General features: G+C 34.3%; 1 pseudogene; it reads left to right on the forward strand.

The window, feature by feature from the left end:
- Positions 1–4,794: 4,794 nt before the first annotated feature.
- Positions 4,795–5,723, forward strand: LOC143662484 (olfactory receptor 5AK3-like; annotated as a pseudogene).
- Positions 5,724–6,000: the final 277 nt, after the last annotated feature.

Raw genomic sequence — 6,000 nt, forward strand, 5'->3', positions numbered from 1 at the left:
GTGTCCATGTAAATGATTAATAAACTAAGAAACCATTACATTTTTAAAAAACATATGGAAGTGAAAGTACAGAAGTTTAAAATTTCCTCTCTCATGTCCAAGGATAGGTAAGAGTTTGTATGTATCCATCCTGACATTTACCCATGAGTAAGGCAAAGGGGGGAGTGCGGGAAAGTTTTATTTTTAAAAGGGTCACATAGTGTGATTTCTTCTGCACCTTGCGTTTCTCATTTGACAATATGATATAGAATACCTTTCCATTAGACTATAGATTGATATCATTCATTTGGGACTGTGTATTGATCTATAATATGGCTTGTTGTGCTTTATTTAACACTATTTCCAAACTTGTGCTATTCTAAACAGTGTTGCAATGAACTTGACTTATCTTTTAAATTCTGGGATTATATTTTGTAGAAAGAAGCTTATGCTCACAGGAGGTGCATCCTTTGTCTCTATTGAATTGTGAGACCAGAATTCAAAACTAGATCTACTTGTTTCCTTTCAAACTCACAATGCTGAATGTAAATGAAGCTCCAGAAGCCCTGCGACTCAGTACAGGTTAAGGATATTCAAAACACACAGGTATTATACTTTCATTTTCTTAGCAGTCATTGGATTAGCAAAACCCTTATCATAGATGAAACAAAGAATTTAATCATGAGCCATCCCATCATGATTATGCAAACTAATGGGAAGGATGTTTCCTTGTAGTAGTTTCCTTAGCTTTTTAAAAATGCCCTTGTAATATCATATCACTTTATTTGAATTCAGAGGGATTGAAGTTAAATTGATATGGTAAAACTCACTACTCTAACAAGATTAAAATTCACATGGACCCACAACCTTTTCTACCCTCCTCTGATAAGTGCTTTTGCCCACTAGTTAAAAGTCTTCTTGAAACAGCTTTAGTTCATTTATTTTATAAAAAACTTACCTCCGGAAGCAACTTGCACAAATGTATTCCCCTCAGCTATTGCTAAATGTTTAATTGAAGAGAATTGCTTCTTGTCCTATTGCTAAACAACTATCCTCCTGTGCGTACTATTAAGATTTTTTAATGAACCAGAGAAGCCCCTATCAACAACAGGCTTGCTTTGCTATACCCCTACCAGTAAAGGTACATTTTAATCTCATCATATATGGAAGTACAGCTCTTCCTGGCTGTATATATATATATGCTAAATAAAGAATTGTTTTCCATGTTTTAATCTTTACGTAAATGTATCATATCATACGCATTTATCCGTAACTTGCTATTTTCACTCAACATTAATTATGAGAGAATCCATGATGATGTGCATAGCTCCATTTCACTGATTCTTCACTAACTTATTGAGCTACAATGGATTTATCTATTCTGCTGCTATTTAAATGTTTTGCAGGACATTTTTTATGACAAACAATGCTATTATGAACATTCTTATATATATACCACGTTTCTGCAGGCAGAATTTTTTTAGAATATATACTTATAATGGAATCGTTTGGTTATGGAGAGGCATATCTTCAATTTTACTAAATACTTTTAAATTGGTCTTGGACGTACTTATATCCATTTACCTTCCCAATGAGAACACATGAGTCCCTGGGGCTCCACACTCTTGCCAAAACTCAGTCTTTTAGACTGATTGGTATGAAATGGTTTACCAACGCTTTATTATTCATCTGATTACCAATTTGCTCATGTTTCCATTGGCTGTTGAGTTTTCCTCTTCTATCAATGTCAGGTTTATATCTTTGCCTATTTTTCAGATGGGTTGTTTTACAGAAAATCTTTATATATAGTGGACACTCCTGCTTCGATGTAATATGTACTGCAAATATCATTTTCCAACCAATAACTGGTCTCTTCTCATTTATTAAGCTATTAAGGTAATTATTTTACTTATAATGTAGCTGAATTTTTATTAATAATGATGTGTAATTTTCTGCATATCTAAACCATAAAGCTTTCTGCTATATTTACTCTGAAGCTTTAAAATTCTGATTCTCTTATATTTAAATAAAAATCCATTTGGAATCATGTGTTGTAAAATGCAAAGCAGTAATTCAATTTTGTTTTTATGTGTGTACGGGCATTTATAACCACAGTTTTGGGGGGCCACTAAACTACCTTTATTATCTACCAAGATTCTTTAAGTACATGAGTTTGTTCATGATTTCCTTTTCTCAATTACATTTATCTATTTGTCTGTTCACACAACATACCACTTTGCCTTTTTTCCTATAGTTTTATTATATGTTCTGATATTTGTAAGGGTAGGTCCCAGCCTTGTTTCCTTTAAAACTGTCTTAATTATTCTTACTGTTTCACTTCCATACAAATGACAAGTGTTCACTTTTTATACAAGTGCCAGGAAAAAAGGGAACATGATCAATTCAACCTATGCACTTGAGGCTTGAGATAATTTCATTTTCCTGTGTTATTTTAAAAGTTTTCTTAAATTTATTCATGTATATAATTTAGAAGAGCAATTCCCTCCACTTCAAACCAATACCAATTTCCTTTCTTCAAGGACTGCCACATTAAAGTCTTTTTCTACAAGAAAAAAATTTTAGCTGATTCTTTGGGTCTTATATCCAGATCTCTAAATAACATTTGTTTTATTACTCATCTTTCTGTTTTAGCCATTATCTATTGACTTCCTACTATAGACATGAAGATTTGGTTTTGACCTTGCCAAATTCCTCCTGCAACATATATATACAATGTCCCACCTACCCTCATTATGCCTGAATATAGGTATATTGTAGTTTTGCTAAGGATCATTATTCAATGTTTTCTAATAATAACTTAGTAAACTAATCAGAGTCACAATGAAAAATATGACTAACCATGGCAACTTTTTATTTTCATCTGAATTAATCATTTCATCTAGGTTTTGCTTTGCTTAGCTTTCATGTTTTTTTTTTAATTTAATTCAACTCCAAACTCTCCACCAGCTATCTAAATCTTCTCCACTCAAGAGAAGAGGTTATTTGTGAATTCCAGATGGTCCTTCTCCCTGTGTAGCTTCTGCCTTCTCCAAGTGGACATTCTCTCTTTCTTTGTCAAGTTCACATATCAGGTAAGCTATTTGTCTCTTCATACTCGTGAGTGAAGGAAACTGTACTGCTAGATGAGCTACTGACCATATGTACACTACATGTTGCTTCTTAGAAGGCTCTTGACCATTCCCCATTATTTCAATATCCTCTTCAGCCCTCTTCCAGGATGCCAACTGATATCCATTTCTGACCCTTTGCAGGATGCTACAGTATCAATCTAGCTGATTTTTTGCTTTCCCATTGACGCCTCAGAATTTGCTTTGACTTTCTTGGATCTTTCAGTTATGTCTCATTAACCTCCTGTCCATGTTGAAAACTTGCAATATACATTTATGCCTTTATAAAAATTTTTTATTTCAGATCTCAAGATCGAGCAAAATTACATATGTGTAATTGCATCTCCAGCTTTACAAGGAAATTTTATTGTTTTTGCAGCTTTTACAGCCACCTGATATTTATAGATTTTAAGATATATTTAGAAATATACATATTAAATTATATATAATATATTCATTTTGTATCTTCCCCACCATAATGTCATCACCAGGAGAACAGAGCCTTCATCTGTTTGTTCAAAACTTTTCGTCAGCCCTTAGACAGTGCCTTTCTCAGAATAGTTACTAGTAAATATTTTTGGATAAATAAAATATTTTAAAATAAATAAACCAAAGATAGAATGAATGTTGAACTTCTTTTTGAACTTGACTATGGGTCTTAATTTTTTAATCATATAGTATGCTTATTATAACCATTGGATCAGAGATTAAAGTTAAAAATACATGCACCTTTTTAAAGGAAAGATAACATTGTGCATTAATTGTAAAAAAATTCTTTAGGTAACTAAATGTTTGTTTTTCTACACTTAGTATTTTTCATTCATTCACTCTTTCATTCATGTTTTCAATTAACCACTATTTTCAACACCAGGCCCATTCTTCACTGCTCTATTTATGGAACTTACAATCCATGAGAAAATAGAAACTAAGGAAAGAATGAAAGTAATTATATCAATAATTAGAGGTAGGAAAAAGGATACAAAGAAGAGGGACCAAGAACTATGGCAGTTAGCTTCGTGGAATCATCAATTAATATCCCCTTGGAAGAAACTTTGAAACTGAGGCTAGAAGGAAAAGTAAGAGTTAATAACATGCAGAAAATGGATTGGAGGCAATTCAAGGCAGAGAGAAGAACATGTTGGAATTCCAGAAATAGAGGAAAACAAGGAACAAGAGCAACCCATGAGGGCTGGTGCAATATGTAAGATGAGGATATAAGGATAGGGAGTTATGTAGCAGCAGTATTATGTAGAACTCTGTATATGTAAAGATATTGAGATAAAATAATTTGTGTTTAGTTGTAATGGGATATAATAATTAAAATATATATAGTATATAGGAAAGGCAAATTAAATAAAGGCATGTTTTCACATGTTCTTCAAATGATATATTTATGTAATGTCTGTCAGTGTGCACCCTAAGAATACAGCTATTCTTCCATGACAATTTTCTCAAACTGTACAGGAAATGAGTAAAGTGGGGGGGCAAGGAGGATAAGACTTAGCCATTTGCAACTTTGCCTTTAAAATCCAAGACAATTGTATCTTGGAAAATATCCACTGGCCCCAGTATGAAACCAAATATATTCCATCACAATTCTGGAGTTAGTTTAAATATCACAATAATCTTAGCTTAATCTGCTCTACTTTATTTGCATATTTTAGCTGACATTTAACTCTTGCTAGCCATGGAACAAGAAAATGGCACTCAAGTGACTGAATTCATTCTGCTGGGATTTGCCTGCCAACACAAGTTTTGGCATATCGTCTTCATAGCATTTCTAATAATCTATGCGATCACCCTCGTGGGAAACATTGGAATGATCCTACTCATCAGGATTGATTCTTGCTTGCACACCCTATGTACTTTTTCCTCCAGCAGCTGGCTTTTGTTGATCTCTGCTATACCTCTGCCATCACTCCCAAGATGCTGCAAAACTTTGTGAGTACAGAAAAATCCATCTCATTCATAGGATGTTTTGCACAATTACTAGTCTATGGTACTTTTGCAACCTGTGATGCCTACATCCTGGCTGCCATGGCAGTGGACCGTTACGTGGCCATCTGTAACCCACTGCACTATCCAATAGTCATGTCCCAGAGATTCTGCATTCAACTGCTCGTTGGTTCATACTTCATGGGTTTCCTAAATGGCTCTGTCAACGCAAGTTTTACTTTCTCATTGACCTTTTGAAAATCCAAGGCAATTAATCACTTTTTCTGTGATGAACCCCCAATTCTGGCCCTTTCATGCTCCAACATCAACATCAGCGTCCTCCTATTGACAGTCTTTGTGGGATTTAATGTGATGTCCACGGTGCTGGTTGTCTTCTTCTCCTACATATGCATCCTGGCCGCCATTCTGAAGATATCTTCTACTGCAGGAAGGAGAAAAGCCTTCTCCACCTGTGCTTCTCACCTGACAGCTGTCATTATTTTCTATGGGACGCTTTCTTATATGTACTTACATCATGGTACCAGTGGGTCTCAAGAGCAAGAAAAGGCAGCCTCTGTGTTTTATGGCATTATAATTCCCACCTTAAACCCCCTGATCTACAGCCTTAAGAATCAAGATGTGAGGGAGGCTCTAAATGGGATAGGAAAGAAGTGTTTCTAGTTTCAACTTTCATTTCTAATTTTCTGTGCAGTTAACCCAAACCAACAGTTCTCACTTAATACCGAACTTTAGAAGATGTGGCAAAAAATTCTGAGATACAAAGTGCTCCTTAATTATATCAACAGCGTAAAAAGATTGTGAAAAACATTTCATGTGAATAAATGAAGTTTAAATACAAGTGTTTCTGAAGAGGACCCATTTAAAACATTTTGAAGCTTACTACTGTACAATTATAATGAGCCCTTTTCTCAAATTACTGCCATTAAAAAAATGAAAA

Source organism: Tamandua tetradactyla, chromosome 18, assembly GCF_023851605.1.
Source record: "Tamandua tetradactyla isolate mTamTet1 chromosome 18, mTamTet1.pri, whole genome shotgun sequence".
NCBI lineage: Eukaryota > Metazoa > Chordata > Mammalia > Pilosa > Myrmecophagidae > Tamandua > Tamandua tetradactyla.